Source organism: Hyperolius riggenbachi, chromosome 10 (genome assembly GCF_040937935.1).
Source record: "Hyperolius riggenbachi isolate aHypRig1 chromosome 10, aHypRig1.pri, whole genome shotgun sequence".
Classification (NCBI taxonomy): Eukaryota; Metazoa; Chordata; class Amphibia; order Anura; family Hyperoliidae; genus Hyperolius; species Hyperolius riggenbachi.
In genome coordinates this window covers 238,486,327-238,507,834 of record NC_090655.1, presented here as the reverse complement: position 1 = coordinate 238,507,834, position 21,508 = coordinate 238,486,327, and the positions used below count along the sequence as shown (strand labels likewise).

Genomic DNA, 21,508 nt, shown 5'->3' with positions numbered 1-21,508 from the left:
TGGGGACATCTATACACCTGCCTACCTACACCTGGCCACCTATTCTGACTGAGGACATCTATACACCTGGCTAGTTAATTTGGTGACATCTCTACACCTGCCTACCTATTCTGGGGACAACTATACACATGGCTACTTATACTGCGGACACCTATAGACCTGGCTAGCTATACTGGGGGTACCTATTTTGAGGGAACAGCTGCCAGATTATGTGTATGTTAGGGGAACAGCTGCTGCCACCAGATTACATGTATTTTGGGGAACCGCTGCCAGATTGTGTATGTTGGAGGACCACTGCATTTGGGTGTTACGTGTATTTTGGGTGATCCGCTGCCAGGTTTCGCATATTTTGGGGAACTGCTTTCAGATTATGTGTATGTTGGGGGAACTGCTGCTGCCAGATTGTCTATTTTGAGGGAACCACTGCCGAATTATCTGTATTTTGGAGGAACCTCTGCCAGATTACGTGTATTTTTGGTGAAATGCTGTCAGATTACATCTACTTTTTGGTGATACACTACGACAGAGCTCAAACTTCCCCTGGCAGACCTTTTACACCAGTACTAAGGTCATGTATATTTGGCCCCACCCATGACCACGCCCACGCGGCGTAGAGGTTTTTAGGGTGAGTCCACTCACCTCTTTTCCCAGGACTAGACCCCTGACCATAACTCTGGTTGATTTATCACCCACCGATTTTAGAAGTTCATAGCAAAGGACCCTTACATCGTAGCAACAGCAAATGTGCAGGATATGTTAAAGGGAAGGCTCATGGACCCCCCCCCCCCCCAAAAAAAAAAATACTAATCCACTTACCTGGGGCTTCCTCCAGCCCGTGGCAGGCAGGACGTGCTCTCGCCGCCTCTCCGGAGGCTCCCGTACTTCTCCGGTGGCGCACCGGACCTGGCCAGGTTGGTGTCAGGATCGGTGTCAGCACGCAGAGAAAATCTGATTATTGGCGATCTGCAGTATCACCAAGAATGCAGATATATACCCGATTATTGATAATCTGCAGTATCACCGATAATCCGATATATTGCTAACCTCTGGACACCAGCAAAAGAACACAATAAAGACAGGAAAATCACGGAAGTGTGGAAATATCCACCACACGGCAATTCCTCAGAGGTGTGGTTACCTCTGAATGGGAACCCCGTGAGTGAGATCCTCTAACCAGGCTGAGTGAGTAATCTCGACCCCCAGCAGTAATCGTCTGCTTGGGGCAGGCGTCCCGGAGAGGCAAGCCTCAGAGATAATCCCCCAGTGGGAGACGTTCCACTAAAGGGAGAAAGGTCACACAGGCAAGGGTTCGGCAACAGAGATGGTGGCGGCAGTACAGGAGCGGAAGGCAGAGAGTAATCGTTAGACAGGCAGAGGTCGGCAACAAGAATCAGATAGGCAAAGGTACAAGATCAGCAAGTGATAGAGTAGTCAGGGATAGCAAAGGTCAAAACACAGATCAATTATACAACAATAATCCTAAGCTAAGGTGTGAAATCCTTAGTATCAACACCAGGGAACTGCACTAAGGTCTGAGCGCTAACACAGAGTGTATATTCACGACAGCAGACAAGGAGCAACTGAGCACTAGCTCCTTATATGCTGGGAGCGCATCTGCAGCGCCACCCAGCCAATTAGAACACCTCCTGGAGTCAGCTGACTGGAGAGTCAGCTGACCCTCCTACCTAGGAGGTAGAAATCCTGCCTCCTTGCGCGCGCGTGTGACCCTCTGCCTCTGTGCAGTAGAGAGACCAGGTCCGGGGTCCAGGCGCGAGCATGCTCCGCAGTCTACCGGGAGAACAGCTGGACCCACCGCCATACTGCCAGCGGCGGCGGTGTCCCCCCTGCTCTGTGCCGGCAGATCCGTACGCGTGACGGAATCCGCCGGCTGGGAAGCGGAGACCACCGCCGCCACGTTACCTCGCGCGGCGGCGGCTCCGCTTTTCCTCACAATTGGCTTCCAGGTCGGGCTCTTGTGCACTCCAACCTGCGTCTCACGCGGGCGCGCTGACATCATCTGAAGCCCTCCAGGCTGTACTGTGCAGGCGCAGTAGTTCTGCGCCTGCGCAGTACAGTCCGTAGGACGTCTGATGACATCAGCACGCCTGCGTGAGACGCACGTTGGAGCGCAAGGAGAAGCCTGACCAGGAAGCTGGCCTGGCCAGGTCGGGTGAGCCACCTAAGAAGACCGGGAGTCTCCGAAGCGGCATCGAGGGCATGTCCTGCCTGCCATGGGCTGGAGGAAGCCCCAGGTAAGGGGATTTTTTTCTTTACCGTGGATCCTCCCTTTAAAAAGATAGTGGTAATCAATATTTAAAAAAAAAAAAAACATTTTTAATTTTGGGGAATGTTCTGTCTGAGTGTGGGAAATCTGAAAAAAAAATATGACGTGTGGTCCCCCCCTCCTGAGCCTCTGTAACCCCTTGTCCCCCATACAGGCTGGGATATCCAGAATGCGGAGACCCGCCGACTGGGGTTTCGCACCCTGAGCTATACCAGCCCGCATGGTTCATGGTATGGGGGGGGCTCTGGGGGGAGGGGCGGCCAAGCCTCCCCCCTCCACCCTGGAGCCCTTGTCCAATCCATGGACAAGGGACTCTTCCCCACCTCTGGTGCCCCAGGAGGAGGTGGGGGCGACGACTCCCGGGGGGGTTCATGACAGCATCTGGGAGTCCCCTTTAAGAAGGGGACCTCAGATGCCCACTCCCCTCCCAGGAGAAATGAGTATTGGGGTACAAAGTACCCCTTACCCATTTCCACAAAGGGTTAAATGAAATAAAAACACAACCACGAGAAAAGTATTTTATTATTCTAAATTAACTAGAAATACTTACCTGTACCATTAAGAAAATGTTCCTACGCCCATATCCTCGGTAAACGATCCAACGTATACAGTATCCTCCAATCTTGCGATCTTTAATTAAGTTGATTGGAGTTCTCCCATGGCAATTAAATATACTATACCTTAGAATGCGTCCTGCCGACGCATAGTGCCAGCTCCTGCTGTCCTCCCCGCCTCCTCACCTGTCACCCTCACCTAGCCTGGCACCCGGTGCTCCCATGGGTGCACCGGGTGCCAGCCTAGGTGAGGGGTGACAGGTGCAGGCAGGTGTGGAGACAGCGGGAGCCGACGCTATATGTCCTGCACAGGACGCATTGTAAGGTATAGTAACCGGCTCATCAATGAGTCTGTTCTTTTTGTATTGAATCCAATGAATCAGCTCTGAACCGATTCATTTGATTCAATACAAAAAGAACCGGCTCATTGATGAACCTGTTACAATACCTTAGAATGCGTCCTGTGCAGGACGTATAGCGCCTGCAGCCCTCCTGAAACTCCTAGCGGCTTTCTGCCATCCTCCTTGCATGGAAGCCGGCGTGTTACCTGACCTGCTTAAAGTCAAGTGATAACACCTGCTGCTGTGCACAGAGGACGTCGGAAAGCCTCTCTCCATCCCGGTATGCCCGCTCTCAATGCTATTGAAACCAGGGATGCTCATCCAGATTCCGGATATCCGGGTAACCCGGATAATCTACCATTTTTACGTGATCTGGCCAGATCCGGATTCCAGATAGTTGTGCCCAAATCCGGATAGATATCTGTGGATAGTTTGACGCATGACCCGGATATCCGGATCCGAAATACTGTAACTAAGGTGATGACATCCTGGAGCCAATCAGAGGGCTCCCAGCAGAAGCCCTAGTAACCGATCACAGAGGGGAACCCTGGCCAGCCCCACCTGACCTCACTGAGCCAATCAGAGTCCTCCCAGCCTAAGCCCTGGCAGCCAATCACAGAAAGGAACACTGGCCAGCCCCCCTTCTATAATAAGCAGTGCTGCCATGATGAGACAGATCGTCCTGGCTTGCTGAATGCTTCCTGAGAGACATGCTCCAGTGTTGATGGCCTAGCAAGGGCTGCCTGTACACAATTATAAACCTAAAGCTGTTAATTGATTAACCCCTTCACTATTCTATAGTAATCGTTAATTAGCTTAATTTATGTATGATAGTGTGACAGTTAGGCCACATACACACATCAGACCATAGTCTTTTGAAAATGAAAGATCACAGACCAATTTTACCCCCTTCCATGTAGTATGAGAGCCATATCTACACAGTCTATTCTATGGAGCTGAACTCCCCATCAGAAAAAAATCTTTGCAAGATGCTGCACACAAACATGCTGTAGACATTCAAAAGATTAGTATCTGCAAAAGATCTGTTCCTGCAAGAGATCCGTTCCTGCAAAATGCATTGATAGTCTATGAGATCTGCAGATCATCATACACACCTTGTTTAACTGACATTCATCTGCAGATAAGATCCACCAGGATGGATTTTCAGATCTGCAGATGATTGTCTGACCTGCAGATGAATGTCAGTTAAACAAGGTGTGTATGATGATCTGCAGATCCCATAGACTATGAATGCAATTTGCAGGAATGGATCTTTGGCAGGAACAGATCTTTTGCAGATACTGATCTTTTGTGTCTGTACAGCATCTGTGTGTGCAGCATCTTGCAAAGATTTTTTTTTTGATGGGGAGTTCAGCTCCATAGAAAAGAGTGTGAAGGTATGGCTCTCATACTACATGATTGTAGATTGTAAGCCTTTGGGCAGGGTCCTCACTCCTTTTGTGTCCTACCTGATCATGCACCTCTATTACTGTGCACCCATGCTATGCATTTGAGTGAACCTAACTTGCCTAACTCCATGCTCCCATCCAGTGACTGACTAAGCATTACCTTGTACTCATACTGTGCTGTGTGATCTGGTTTTCTTGTATTCCTGTATGGTCATATTGCTGTTTGTCACCCCTAAATATTGTCTGTAACCTAAATTAATGTTCAGCGCTGCGTAATATGTTGGCGCTTTATAAATACAACAAATAAATAAATAAATAAATACATGAAGGGTGGTAAGATTGGTCTGTGATCTTTCATTTTCCAAAGACTATAGTCTGATGTGTGTATGAGGCCTTAGAGTGTGTGCTGCACAGCTGCAGTGCTGCTGCTGGGCCAAGGGCTGTACACAGTGATAAGCTCACTGATTAACCCCTTCACTATCACTACACTATTGTTAATTCATTAATGTGTTAGTGTACACTAGTGTCTTCTCCTCTGCTGTCTGACTGTCACTCGGCACGTGCCACTTGTCACTTGCCACGTGTCACTTGCCAAGTGTCACGTGGCACTTGGCACATGTCATGTGGCACTTGGCAAGTGCCACGTGAAACTTGGCAAGTGCCACATGACACGTGCCAAGTGCCATGTGAGACTTGGCAAGTGCCACGTGCCAAATGCCATATGTCACGTGCCAAATGACACGAGCCAAGTGCCACGTGCTAAGTGACACTTGGCAAGTGCCACGTGACAAGTGGCACTTGGCAAGTGCCACATGGCAAGTGCCACGTCCGGCATGCTCCTGGCACACGTTACACCTGCTGCTGCATTGTCCTGCTCCTGCTGCCTGTGCAGCTCCCACCACCAGGCCAGGGTGCCACAGGCCACTGATACCACCTATATTTAACCCAAAACACAATTGCTGCATAATTTTTTGTAGGTGTCTTGGCTGAAAACTGTCATGTCCCAGTTGTGCGGTTGGACTTTGAACACAATGGCCTCAATTCACTAAGCTTTATCAAACACTTTATCAAACGTTTGATAATTTACCTCATGGGTAAAATCTAATTTTGAATTCAATAAGGTGTTAAATATTTATCGAATGCTTTATTGATAAAACGTTCAATATATCTATAACACCTTTGTGAATTCAAAATTAGATTTTACCCATGAGGTAAATTATCAAATGTTTGATAAAGCTTAGTGAATTGAGGCCAATGTGGGCTGCACGGCCGCTGTCTGGAACCTAGGCCTAATGTTAATTAACAGCCATTTTTTTTTTGGGGGGGGGGAGGGATTTGAAGTCCCCACATCATCAATTAGGGTTCCCCTTTGCAAAAGAATGATGATACATGCCTCATTTACCCTAAAAGCACCTTTTAAAGCTATTTAAAGGGCACTTCCGGTTTTTCTATCCAGATATCTGAATAGGTCGGATATCCGCGGATAATGCGTCCGTGAACGCGGAGATCTAAAAGGCTGGATTCGGATATCCGAACCGGATCCGGATATCTAGGTATCCGGATCAAATCGGATTTTAAAAAGCACTATCCGAGCATCCCTGATTGAAACCATGGCTCCTACAGAAAGTAGAGCTGTAACCTGAAAAATGTCTGTGGGTCCTTACAGCACATGCACAGGCTCTGTCTCCTCTAATTATTCCTGACTCTCTGCAGCACATCATAGTTCGGTGCACTATGACCCGGCCCATGCAGAAGAAGGGAGGAAGAAATTAGAGGAGACTGAGCCGGCGCATGCGCTGTAAAAGAGAACTAAAAAGCAATGAATAATTGCTACATATACACTTCACACTGTAAATGTTTCACACTGTTGCTTTGTGTTGGACATTGAAGATCTAAAAACTTAAGGGATTGCATCACAAGCAATGTGACACATACAACTAAGCATTCTGCATAAAAATATGTTTCAGAAATGCATTGTACTAACAATGTCATTGCATTTCTTTTGCGATTATTTAGTCCAACACAATGTGTCAGTGTCAGAGATCGTACAACAAAACAGAAGAAACTTATCCTTTTTTAAGAAAAACATTTATTTTTTGTGAAAAGTTTTTTTTTTTTTTTTTTTTTTTTTTTTTTCTTAAAGAGAATCTGTACTCTAAACATTGTACAGTAAAAGCATACCATTCTATTCATTATGCTCTCCTGGGCCCCTCTGTGCTGTTTCTGCCACTCCCTGCTGCAATCCTGGCTAATAATTGCCAGTTTTAGGCAGTACTTACAAACAAAAGACATGGCTGCTAAACGCTTGTGATAGGCTCAGAGGAGCTCAGTGTGTGACTCATACAGAGCCTGCAGGGGGCGTGGAGAGGGTGTGTATAGCTTCTCTCCAATCACAAGCAACCCTGCAGATTCCAGCATGAGTGCCTGAGCCCGACAAAGCCGACATAGGAAAGATGATTAGATCATATAACAGAGATAATACAGCCACTGTGCAACTAGGAAAGGCTGCAGTAAGACAGAGCACATTAGAACAGGTATAGGAACTTATAGGATAGAAGAACTAGGGCTGAACATTTTGTTACAGAGTATCTTTAAAGAGAAACTCCGACCAAGAATTGAACTGTATCCCAATCAGTATCTGATACCCCCTTTTACATGAGAAATCTATTCCTTTTCACAAACAGACCATCAGGGGGCGCTGTATGACTGATATTGTGGTGAAACCCCTCCCACAAGAAAAGTACGTATTTGGCAGTTTCCTGACTGTGAACCTTGCTGCATTATGGGAAATAGCTGTGTACAGCTGTTTCCAACTGAAAAAAACATGCAGCTACATCATCTGCCAACAATAAAAATGTTCAACAAAAATTAAAATAACTTAAATAAAAACAAACAAAAAAACCCTCAGTCCACCCTACCCCGCCCCCTTCAACTGCCGAACTTCCTCCTCCAGAGTTGCCACATGCTGGCGCATCTCCAGCATCTGGGCTTTTAAAATGCGGATTTCCCGCCCCTGCCTCCTCTTCGTCTTCCGGGCCTCTTCTTCAATCCTCCTCACCTGGCCCCTCAGCCTCACATATGTCGATAGAGGAACTGTAAAAAAAAAAATGGGTAAAATAGGTTAACCCAGCAATCCATCAACTTGCACATATTTAAATCTCATTGATCATCCCTAAAAATAAGAACCTGTAATGTAATACATATAACATAGCATTTACTTGCTTTTCCATAGTATGCAATGTTAATCATACAGTAAGAGAATTTTACCATAAAGTGGTGTCCTGTCTCTCCTCTGATAAGCCCTCTGGCTATGATGGGTGGGGCCAGGTGAGGATGCTCTGGAGGAAGAAGGCCTGGGTGCAGATGTTCCCCGGGTACCACTTGCAGCTGTAGTAAGGAGTAATGAATAATAAAATGTGATCAAAATATATGATAAAATGGATAAAAAGTAATAACTTTTTTGTTTGAACTACAATTACTTTTATTTCTATTTTCAAGTGAACTTTGATAAGGACCTTAAAGAGAACCAGAGATGAAGCACCCTCTTGTATTTTACCTTATAAATCAGTGGGAACATGACAGTAAACACCTAATCTGCCCTTTGTTTCATTGTTCTCTGTGTAATCTTAATGTTATCACCTCTGATAAGAATCCCCGACTGAGAAGTCAGGCTGCTCCGTCTAGCTTTGCTACAGAAAGATTATAGCTAAGTCTGTCTTCTGTGGTGTTATTTCAAGCCCAAGCCTGCCCCCTTGTGGCTTTGCTATAATGACTCAGCAATAATCATTCCCAGCAAAGCCAGATTTAATTGCTCAGTCTGGGATTCTTGTGACTGCTGATAACAGACACTTTTAGCAGTGAGGGTGAAACAGAGAGCATGGTAAGTGTTTTCTCTAATGTTCTTACTGATATACATGGTGAAATACACAAGGGTGCTTCGTCTCTGGTTCCCTTTAAACAATCATATTCTTATACCTTTTATTTATTTATTAGACATGAAAGAATAGGATAGGATAGGCTTTAAAGAGAGCACTTGGAACGCAGACTGGGGCAATGGTTCATCTTGTAGTAGGAGTACGACCCTGAGCACACAGCCAAGATATCAATGTGGAGTGGCTTCGAGACAACTCCATGTATGTCCTTGAGTGACCCAGCTAGAGCATAGGCTTCAATACGATTGAATAGCTCTGGAGAGATCTTAAAAAAATGGCTGTGCACCAGAGCCGGATCATCCACAAGGCAAACCAAGGCACTTGCCTAGGGCCTGGAGAGGATCTAGGGTCCAGATGGATGACAGCACCTATCAAATTATTCCCCCCCCCCCCAAAAAAAAAAATATAGGTGATCATCAGTGGTTATCAAAATCCAATGTTAAGCCTAGGGGCCCATTTTTTAAATAATTGCACAAATATCATCACAATGCCTACATAGGAGCACGAAAAAATAAATTTTTAAGCCATTTTGGAATGAGCCCATAAAAAATAAAAATAAAAAAAAAAATGTGGGAAAAGTGATGCACTGTGAATACCTTACATATATATATACTTAAACAACTATACATACTGTACAACTCTATAGTATTTATAGCCCATGGAATTTTTTGGGGGGGCTAAATACATACAGCATATAAAATCCAAGATAGACATACATAAATGAATAGTTTTCGGACTTACATCTTAATTCTTCCCCCACCCGTTTCACCAGATCCTGGTCCCTCCTTTTAAGGTCGCTCCAAAGGACCTGGACCTGTTTGGGGGTCATGACCCGCCGATATTCAGTTCGCAGGATCTCCTGCACCCTCCTGACTGTGGCTTTCTTGGCCGCAGGGTCGGAGAGGTCATAGCGGCCTCTGGTGAATTCCTGAAAAATAAATATTACAGTATTAATGACCACTGTATTATTCATGAATTAATTAAGAATCTTCTTACTTACAGCATAATGTAAAAGATTATAATATTATTTATATTGACAGTGTTCAAAAATTGTGGGAACCAAAAAACTATGACTTCAAGGCAGATACTATGGCGCGCATAGCCATGACATTGTATGGGCGGAGCTAACGTAATGATGTAACAGCGAGGCAAAAGAAAGGTAGGCATGGGAGCCCACAGTACAGCCAGGCATGAGTTCCCACAGTATAGCCACTAGCCAGGCTTGGCTGCCATGAGTATAGCCAGGCATGGGTGCCCCCAGTATAGCCAGGTATAGGTGCCCTCAGTATAGCTAGGCATGGGTGCCCCCAGTATAGCTAGGTATGGGTGGCCCCACTATAGCTATGTATAGGTGCCTTCATTATAGCTAGGCATGTTTGCTCCTAGTATAGCCAGGTATGGGTACCCCCAGTATAGCTAGGCATGTTTACCCCCAGTATAGCTAGGTATAGGTGCCCACAGTATAGCCAGGCATGGGTGCCCTCAGTATATCCAGGCATGGGTGCCCCCAGTTTAGCTACGTATGGGTGCCCTCAGTGTAGCCAGGAGGGGACGCAGCGCATGAAGGGGGAGCGATACCCACACACAGCGGCGGGGAGGAGGGGCCACTCCCCCCCTCCCTCACCTTGGCCTCCCCCATCAGCGATCCCTCCGCCAGCATTAATTAGCAGCAGTAGCGGCGGCGGTGTAAAGGGAACGCGGACTTACTACTACGTTCCACGCTGGAGATTCTTCTCTGTATTGTGGGCAGCATTTCACCTGCAAAATAAAGAATTTACTCACCTGACAGGAGAAGTCCCCTCACCTGGCCTGCTTCTGGTGTGCAGCTCCCCCCAGACGATCCTCCTGCTCAAATCTCTCGCGCTGAATGAAATAGCAGGGCTATGGGAAGATGGCGCCTGAAGCCCTGTACTGGAGACACAAATAGTCTCCAGTACAGGGCTTCGGACACCATCTTCCCATAGCCCTGCTCTGCCTGCCGGAAGACTATGCAAGCTAGAACGGGGCTGTGGGCTATGAACTGGCACGGCGTCTATTAGACATCGCGGCCAGTTCGGATGGTGACCAGTGTCCCGAGGCCGGGACATCCCGCAGCTGAAAGCAGGACGTTTCCCAGGGCCTAGCACAGCCCGGGACCCCAAATCCGGGATGCATCCCAGCTAAAGCGGGACGTCTGGTCACCGTACTTTAACAGTACTATTTCTATGTATAAAATACAAGTGTCCTTGCGTCCTGTTCGTGTCAGAGCTTTTGCGCTACTGCGCATTCACTGCACCGACAAAGCCGTTGGGTCAGGTCGCAGGACAGGGAAGGAGGCAGGACAGCAGAGAGGGTGCACGTGCATACGGCAGGTGGATGTGCACGCGGCGGGCAGGTGCAAGCGCATGTGCGTGACGGTTGAGCGCTTGGAGGGTTTTTAAACGGGCTTAGGTCAGCTAGTTACAACAATATAATTGCATCATATCACTAACACTCTGCAAAAAACAGTGTAAATGTACGCTGACCATACGTCCCGCTTTACCCGTGACGCGTCCCGCCTTCGGGGTCTGCTGTCCCAGGCTGCATGAGGTCCCGGGGAAACGTCCCGCTCTTAGCCGCGGGACGTCCCGCCCTCAGGACTCTGGCCAGCGTACTATTCCATGAATTGGCCGTGGCGTTTATATACGCCGTGCCAGTTCAAAACCCGCAGCCCTGCTTCAGCCTGCATTTTCTTCCGGGCATGGCAGGCATAGAAGGGCTACAGGAAGATGGCGTCTGAAGCCCTGTACTGGAGACTATTTGTGTCTCCAGTACAGAAGCCCTGTACTGGAGACTATTTGTGTCTTCAGTACAGGGCTTCAGGCGCCATCCTCTCGTAGCCCTGCTCTGCCTGTCAGCGCGGGAGATTGGAGGAGGATCGTCCGGGGAGATGCGCGCCAGAGGCTGGGTGAGGAGACTTCTGTCAGGTGAATAAATTCCTTTTTTTTTTTTTTTTTTTTTTTTTTTTTGCTGAAATGTTGCCCAAATTGCAATTATTTTCTGCTGAAATGTGGCCCAAATTGTGTTTATTTTCTGCTGAAATGTGCCCCAAATTGCGTTTGTTTTCTGCTGAAAAGTGGCCCAAACTGCGTTTCTTTTCTGCTGAAATGTGGCCCAAATTGCATTTCTTTTCTTCTGAAATGTGGCCCAAATTGCATTTGTTTTCTGCTGAAATGTGGCCCAAATTGCATTTGTTTTCTGCTGAAATGTGGCCCAAATTGTGTTTGTTTTCTGCTGAAATGTGGCCCAAGTTTGTTTTCTGCTGAAATGTTGCCCATTTTGCGTTTGTTTTCAGGTGTCGGGGTAACTGTTGTTGCATTTATTATTTAATGGTCATAGTTGGCTATATTTGCGTCTTTGGAGTTACGGTTACGCTCCGCCCATACAATGTCATGGCCACGCCCATTTTTCAGCAGGGTGCACTACGCGCGCGCGCACCCCAGGCCCATTTTCCGGCGCGCCGCAACCCTAACCCCCAGCCCTCCCCAGAAACCCTCCCCCCCACCTCCACCTGTCCCAGGTTCGACCCAGAAAAATTTGGTCACTGTAGTAAATGTGTCTATTAACAGCACTGGTACAAATGCAAAGTTACAGAGATAAACTAAAAACAATTCTCTACAACACCTATGATATCCTTTTAGATGGGACATAAAGATTAAAGAAATGCAGTCAGAAACAGTACCCACAAAATATGCATTTAATGCAGTCAGAAACAGTACCCACAAAATATGCATTTTGTTAATAGATTGCTTACCTGAATTAGCATAATTTTCATCCTAGGTGGAATCTTGGGCCGCATGCTGACTCTGTCTGCAGTGCTGTGATGCGTACTCTCTCCTCTCCACGCGCTTGCCGGTGCCTGCTTTGGACAACATCCTGTATGTACGTATCAGCCAATCAAAAAGTGTGTTAGTGACGTACGCGTGTGACGTACGCATGTGTTTACGCAAAAGGCTTAAAACTACGCATGCGCACTACGGGCATCTGTTTAAAGTTTAACGCGGACATTAATCCGCATGACATATACAACTTTCGCACACATGCGCACTAGTAGTAAAGTTCATGCGAAAAAAATTCCGCATGGGAACATGGAGTTACGCCTACGGCTACGAAGACTTCGCATTATGCCGTAGTTGAATGTGAACTTACGTAGGTGCTGACGTAGCGAAGTTGGTAACCCGAAGGCGTATTTCTTCTACGCGTAGTTGCGGAAACTTACGCGTAGTTCCAGCGTAGCGAAGTGGGCTTACTACGACCATCAACGGAGGAAATGAGAAGTGGGGTGACGGATGTAGTGTTCCCCCCGGGATTCTGACTTGCCTGATCCCAGCATGCTTTGCACACAGTGTTGGACTGGTAGATGGAAAAGCTGAGGAAATCCACCTGCTGGCCAAGAAGCAGAAACCCTGTGTTATCACTCCCAATAGAAACCTGCAGAAAGTCTTCCCTGTGAGCAGCAACACCTGATTACTGCTGCTTGGACAGCAAGTGGATTTCCCCAGCTTTTCCAGCTCCCAGTCCTACATTGTTTGCACAGCGTACGTATTTGTGATCCCACTTGTATGGTACAAAGTAAAAACACATCCGCATCTACAGACCTTAATGTTACAGAACAGGAGACAATATTCCAGCTAAATAATTATATCATGATTTGGCCACAATCTGCTGCAAATGATGCTCATCATCTACCAAACCAGACTAAAGGATAATTCATACTAATGGCGAGCAGCTTATAACTAATGAGGGATGGAGAGGATCTCAGTGTCAGCATAGAATAGGTCAGGTAAGGTTATTTCCTCACCTGAAACTGGCATTCCTAATGCACTGGTCCCCATCATGTCCCCCTCCTCCATACACTGCCGGCCACCCGTCACTTCTGTCTCCTCTTCTTCTTCTTTAACCTCATGTTCCATATCAGTCAGTTCTTCAGCCTAAACCCACAAAATCATAGAAGAAAGAATATTTCACAAATTAGAATTAATGAATCAAGACTTTAAAGTAGAATATCATTTCAGAGATTTGAAACACACAAGTTGTAAACCATCAGATCCACCTACCTGATATTGCAGCGCATAGCTGTGATCTTCCTGTGGACAATCCTGGGAATAAAGAGGACCTGTGCTTCTCTCTGGTGGGATTGTGTGGGTGGATGATTCAATCTTGAAGTCACTACAGAGATCTTTGTGGCCTCTTGAGAGCTCCATCTCCTCCATCACACTGTCTGCTCCCTCCTCCTCTTTCACCTCTTCTTTACTAGCAATGCTTAGATTGTTCTGCTTTACATTCTGAATATATAATAAAAGGTATTAATACCAAAATAAAAACTGAATTTTATTTTTTGTAGTTTTTAATCTTTTTTTTACCTGATAATGCAGAGGGATAGTACGATCTTCCTGTGTACAATTCAAGTAATAAAGAGGATCTGTACATCCTTCTGATGGGTTTCTGTTACTGGATCCATCTGAAGGAAACACAAACTGACTGAATACATTTAGCCTAATTTACAAACATCTCAATTTATCTGCTGTGAAGATAGTAGTTTGGATTATGCAAACCTGTGCTAATCTCTTCCTCATTTGTGGGTACTATGATGTTATACTGAGGTATGGAGATGGACCTTTCATATGGTGTACAGTATCTCCACCCCATTTGTTGGTACTATGATGTTATACTGAGGAATGGAGATGGGGCCTTTCATATGGTGTGCAGTATCTCCTCCTCATTTGTTGGTGCTATGATGTTATACTGAGGAATGGAGATGGGGCCTTTCATATGGTGTACAGTATCTCCTCCTCATTTGTTGGTACTATGATGTTTTACTGAGGAATGGAGATTGGCCTTTCATATGATGTACAGGATTTCCTCATTTGTTGGTGCTATGATGTTATACTGAGGAATGGAGATGGACCTTTCATATGGTGTACAGTATCTCCTCCTCATTTGTTGGTACTATGATGTTATACTGAGGAATGGAGATGGACCTTTCATATGGTGTACAGTATCTCCTCCTCATTTGTTGGTACTATGATGTTATACTGAGGAATGGAGATGGGCCTTTCATATGGTGTACAGTATCTCCTCCTCATTTGTTGGTACTATGATGTTATACTGAGGAATGGAGATAGGCCTTTCATATGGTGTGCAGTATCTCCACCTCATTTGTTGGTACTATGATGTTATACTGAGGAATGGAGATGGACCTTTCATATGGTGTACAGTATCTCCTCCTCATTTGTTGGTACTATGATGTTATACTGAGGAATGGAGATAGGCCTTTCATATGGTGTGCAGTATCTCCACCTCATTTGTTGGTACTATGATGTTATACTGAGGAATGGAGATGGACATTTCATATGGTGTACAGTATCTCCTCAATATTACAAAAAAGAACATGCACACCAGCCAATAAATGTATTTAAATGCAATGCCTATTAGTAAAGTGAAAAAACTTTTACATAGACCCCGATAAACAGGCAGGATACAAACATATACATGATACCAAAATGTAAACTGAACAGCAAGCAGTGAAACAATGTTACAATATCCTGACAATACAGAGATGGAGGAAAGTCTGAGTCACCCAACAGCAGCGCTGTTTCGAGGCAATTTGAGCCTCTTGATCACAGGCAAAGAAAGTCCAAACAGGCAAACAGCAGATAAGCAACAGATGCAATCATGCAGGGCGGCGTCCTCTTCATGCTGTGTCCAGACAGGGATTTAAATACACATCATCTAACTGCTCATTGGCCCAAAGCACCGGGGCCGGCCCTAGTGACGCATGCGTACAAGCGGCAAATTGCCGCCTTACGCATTGACGTCACATCCGCTTCCACCATACTCCGCAATGCAAAAGTCATTGCGTACAAACGTACGCATGTAATGCGGAAAATACGGATTTTTTGCCATACAATACATAGACTTCGCATATATGAACGGAGGAAGGTGGAGCGTTCCCCTGGCTACCATAAACTCTTCCTGGTGCAATTTTACGGTGCTTTGCCGGGCAGAATCTACAAAAAACACAGACAGACATTTTTAGAAAAAGATATTATATACAAATAATTAAATAGCAACAACATCATTAAAATACTAAAACTGACCTTACTGACAGTAAACAACAATCTACAAAACCGATAGGTCCACCTCCTCATTAAGACCAAATGGGAATTTGGTCTTCAATTTATAAATCCAAAAAAGTTCTCTACATTTCAATTTCTGCTCCATATCACCACCTCTCCACGGTTTTTTAACAACTTCCACTACCATATAACGTAGCTGTGATATACAGTGACCAGCAGTGTAGAAATGGCGCGCCAATGGGGAGTCCGCGTCACTGCAGCGAATATTGCTGCGGTGTTCGCAGATACGCGTGCGAATGTCCCTGCTCGTTTGCCCAACATAGAGCATCCCACAGGGGCATATAATAATGTAAAATACACCTATCGTGGAGCAATTAGCAAACTCGTCAAGATATATGCGAGAACCAGTTCTGGGATGAGAAAAATATGGTCCCCTCGCAACAAAACGACACTGTACACAGTGGCCACAAGGATACATCCCTTTCAAAGCTGGTAAACCTGAAAGCCAATTACCTGTATTCCTCTTGTCAGCCACTGGCGTATTCCTGGCATGAACAAGGGTATCGCGCATACTCCTCGACCGCTTGAATGCACACATAGGGGGTTCTTTAAAGAAAGGGGCCAATTTCTGATCACTGCTGATGACCGACCAATGCTTACGCACAATTTCGAAAGCCTGTTTTGAGAGAGGAGAAGAAGTCAAAATCAGCGGTATCCTGTTTGTTAATTCCCTAGATTTATACTGTAACAGAGATGCTCTGCTCCTTCTGGCAGCCCTGGATAAGGCATCAGATAACATTTCCTCACTGTACCCTCTTTGTCTAAAGTCAGTGTACATCCTGCCCGCCTCATTAAAGAAAGTACCCTATGTACCTCGGCCATGTTTTATGCTGGCTGATGTACATAGATGACATTTTTTTCATCTGGGATGGCCCTGTAGATGCTTTGGAGACCTTTAAGGCAGCCCTGGACAATTGTGTACCCTCTATCAAGTTCACGTTGGAATTTGATTCCCGGGAAGTACATTTCCTGGATGTCAGTGTTCTCTTGGAAGGGGGCACACTGCAGACTGTGCCCTATAACAAGCCAACTGACAAAAATATTTATTTGGATGCCCGAAGTTTTCATCCGTTGAGTCTTAAGAAAAGTCTCCCGTATAGTCAGTTTCTGAGAATTCGCCGCATTGCGTCCACGGAAGAGGCTTTCTTTAATGAGGCGGGCAGGAGTTTAGACAAAGAGGGTACAGTGAGGAAATGTTATCTAACGCCATGTCCAGGGCTGCCAGAAGGAGCAGAGCATCTCTGTTACAGTATAAACCTAGGGAATTAACAAACAGGATACCGCTGATTTTGACTTCTTCTCCTCTCTCAAAACAGGCTTTCGAAATTGTGCGTAAACATTGGTCGGTCATCAGCAGTGATCAGAAATTGGCCCCTTTCTTTAAAGAACCCCCTATGTGTGCATTCAAGCGGTCGAGGAGTATGCGCGATACCCTTGTTCATGCCAGGAATACGCCAGTGGCTGACAAGAGGAACACAGGTAATTGGCTTTCAGGTTTACCAGCTTTGAAAGGGATGTATCCCTGTGGCCACAGTGTGGTTTTGTTGCGAGGGGACCATATTTTTCTCATCCCAGAACTGGTTCTCGTATATATCTCGACGAGTTTGCTAATTGCTCCACGATAGGTGTAATTTACATTATTATATGCCCCTGTGGGATGCTCTATGTTGGGCAAACCAGCAGGGACATTCGCACGCGTATCTGCGAACACCGCAACAATATTCGCTGCGGTGACACGGACTCCCCATTGGCGCGCCATTTCTACACTGCTGGTCACTGTATATCACAGCTACGTTATATGGTAGTGGAGATTGTTAAAAAACCGTGGAGAGGTGGTGATATGGAGCAGAAATTGAAATGTAGAGAACTTTTTTGGATTTATAAATTAAAGACCAAATTCCCATTTGGTCTTAATGAGGAGGTGGACCTATCGGTTTTGTAGATTGTTGTTTACTGTCAGTAAGGTCAGTTTTAGTATTTTAATGATGTTGTTGCTATTTAATTATTTGTATATAATATCTTTTTCTAAAAATGTCTGTTTTTTGTAGATTCTGCCCGGCAAAGCACCGTCAAATTGCACCAGGAAGAGTTTATGGTAGCCAGGGGAACGCTCCACCTTCCTCCGTTCATATATGCGAAGTCTATGTATTGTATGGCAAAAAATACGTATGGACGCATTGATTTTCCGCAATGACTTTTGCATTACGGAGTATGGCGGAAGCGGATGTGACGTCAATGCGTATGGCGGCAATTTGCAGCTTGTACGCATGCGTCACTAGGGCCGGCCCCGGTGCTTTGGGCCAATCAGCAGTTAGATGATGTGTATTTAAATCCCTGTCTGGACACAGCATGAAGAGGACGCCGCCCTGCATGATCGCATCTGTTGCTTATCTGCTGTTTGCCTGTTTGGACTTTCTTTGCCCGTGATCAAGAGGCTCAAATTGCCTCGAACCAGCGCTGCTGTTGGGTGACTTAGACTTTCCTCCATCTCTGTATTGTCAGGATATTGTAACATTGTTTCACTGCTTGCTGTTCAGTTTACATTTTGCTATGATGTATATGTTTGTATCCTGCCCGTTTATCGGGGTCTATGTAAAAGTTTTTTCACTTTAATAATAGGCATTGCATTTAAAAACATTTATTGGCTGGTGTGCATGTTCTTTTTTGTAATATTGAGGTATCCTTTATAACATTGCACCCTGAGTGAATATACATAGGTTTTTCAGCTTGATGGTCAATTTATATGGGAGTGCAGACCCTAAGGTACATAAAGTACAGTATCTCCTCATTTGTTGGTGCTATGATGTTACACTGAGGAATGGAGATGGGCCTTTCATACGGTGTACAGTATCTCCTCCTCATTTGTTGGTACTATGATGTTATACTGAGGAATGGAGATGGGCCTTTCATATGGTGTACAGTATCTCCTCCTCATTTGTTGGTACTATGATGTTATACTGAGGAATGGAGATGGGCCTTTCATATGGTGTACAGTATCTCCTCCTCATTTGTTGGTGCTATGATGTTATACTGAGGAATGGAGATGGGCCTTTCATATGGTGTACAGTATCTCCTCATTTGTTGGCACTATGATGTTATACTGAGGAATGGAGATGGGCCTTTCATATGGTGTACAGTATCTCCTCCCCATTTGTTGGTACTATGATGTTATACTGAGGAATGGAGATGGGCCTTTCATACGGTGTACAGTATCCCCTCATTTGTTGGCATTATGATGTTATACTGAGGAATGGAGATGGACCTTTCATATGGTGTACAGCATCTCCTCCTCATTTGTTGGTACTATGATGTTATACTGAGGAATGGAGATGGGCCTTTCATATGGTGTACAGTATTTCTTCCTCATTTGTTGGCATTATGATGTTATACTGAGGAATGGAAATGGGCCTTTCATATGGTGTACAGTATCTCCTCCCCATTTGTTGGTACTATGATGTTATACTGAGGAATGGAGATGGGCCTTTCATATGGTGTACAGTAACTCCTCTTCATTTGTTGGTACTATGATGTTATACTGAGGAATGGAGATGGGCCTTTCATATGGTGTACAGCATATCCTCCTCATTTGTTGGTACTATGATGTTATACTGAGGAATGAAGATGGGCCTTTCATATGGTGTACAGTAACTCCTCTTCATTTGTTGGTACTATGATGTTATACTGAGGAATGGAGATGGGCCTTTCATATGGTGTACAGCATCTCCTCCTCATTTGTTGGTACTATGATGTTATACTGAGGAATGGAGATGGGCCTTTCATATGGTGTACAGTATTTCTTCCTCATTTGTTGGCATTATGATGTTATACTGAGGAATGGAAATGGGCCTTTCATATGGTGTACAGTATCTCCTCCCCATTTGTTGGTACTATGATGTTATACTGAGGAATGGAGATGGGCCTTTCATATGGTGTACAGTAACTCCTCTTCATTTGTTGGTACTATGATGTTATACTGAGGAATGGAGATGGGCCTTTCATATGGTGTACAGCATATCCTCCTCATTTGTTGGCACTATGATGTTATACTGAGGAATGAAGATGGGCCTTTCATATGGTGTACAGCATATCCTCCTCATTTGTTGGTACTATGATGTTATACTGAGGAATGGAGATGGGTCTTTCATATGGTGTACAGTATCTCCTCCTCATTTGTTGGCACTATGATGTTATACTGAGGAATGGAGATGGGCCTTTCATACGGTGTACAGTATCTCCTCCTCATTTGTTGGTGCTATGATGTTATACTGAGGAATGGAGATGGGCCTTTCATATGGTGTACAGTATCTCCTCATTTGTTGGTACTATGATGTTACACTGACTGAGGGATGGAGATGGGTCTTTCATATGGTGTACAGTATTTCCTCCTCATTTGTTGGTGCTATGATGTTATACTGAGGAATGGAGATGGGTCTTTCATATGGTGTACAGCATCTCCTCCTCATTTGTTGGTACTATGATGTTATACTGAGGAATGGAGATGGGCCTTTCATATGGTGTACAGTATTTCTTCCTCATTTGTTGGCACTATGATGTTATACTGAGGAATGGAGATGGGCCTTTCATATGGTGTACAGCATATCCTCCTCATTTGTTGGTGCTATGATGTTATACTGAGGAATGGAGATGGGTCTTTCATATGGTGTACAGTATCTCCTCCTCATTTGTTGGCACTATGATGTTATACTGAGGAATGGAGATGGGTCTTTCATATGGTGTACAGTGTCTCCTCCTCATGTGTTGGTGCTATGATGCTATACTGAGGAGTGGAGATGGACCTTTCATATGGTGTACAGTATCTCCTCCTCATTTGTTGGTGCTATGATGTTATACTGAGGAATGGAGATGGGCCTTTCATATGGTGTACAGTATCTCCTCCTCATTTGTTGGTGCTATGATGTTATACTGAGGAATGGAGATGGGCCTTTCATATGGTGTACAGTGTCTCATTTATTAGTATCTCCTTTAGTGTGAGGTTAGTTTCATATATTTGTTTAAAGTTACACTGAAGCGGAAAAAACTTACAATATAATGAATTGTATGTGTAGTATGGATAGTTAATAGAACATTAGTAGCAAAGAAAAGAGTATAATTTTTATTTTCAGATATATATATATATATATATATATATATATATATATATATATATATATATATATATATATATATATATATATATATATATATTTTTTTTTTATAACATTGCATCATTTGCTAATATTTGCAGTTTACAAACTACGCTCTGTATTTTAAACTATGAAACAGAGCAGAAATAATGACTCTCTGAAATTCTCTGCAGTAAAATGTTATCTAAAGTTGTCTTTCATTGTTTCTTTGATGTATAACTGCTTCAGAAATTAGCATTGCTCTCTGACTAAATTAGTTGGAGAGCCCAGAGAAGCTATTTTGCATAGATAACAAGTGAAGTTTCTTAACTCTTCCTGTACTGGAAACAATACAAGAGTCATATCTGAGATACTAATGTTCTATTTCTTAGCTGTACTACACATACAATTCATTATGTAATTAGCTTATTTTCACTTCAGATTCCCTTTAAATTAGGAGCATCCAGTTGCACAGCTACATTTAATTTTAAATGTTTGAAAATTGCTGCTTCTCTCTTCACCAGCACTGCCTAATCTGTCTATACCCCATAGCCTCGTCTGACCCATCCCAATCCCCCTTATACCTAACAATTTCCTGAACCCATCATTTATTGATGGTTCTTCACTTCATCTAAGTAGCCCTACCCTTAATCATTTCTCATCTAACATTGATTATTCAGTCTCATGAGTTGGTAATGTAAATCATTT

General features: G+C 44.5%; 1 protein-coding gene across 1 annotated transcript in view; it reads right to left on the bottom strand.

Moving 5' to 3' along the window:
• LOC137534974 (zinc finger protein 420-like) overlaps window positions 1-21,508 on the bottom strand; it is a 72,141-nt gene that overhangs the window by 44,526 nt on the left and 6,107 nt on the right. The gene's annotated exons all lie outside the window — the stretch shown is intronic.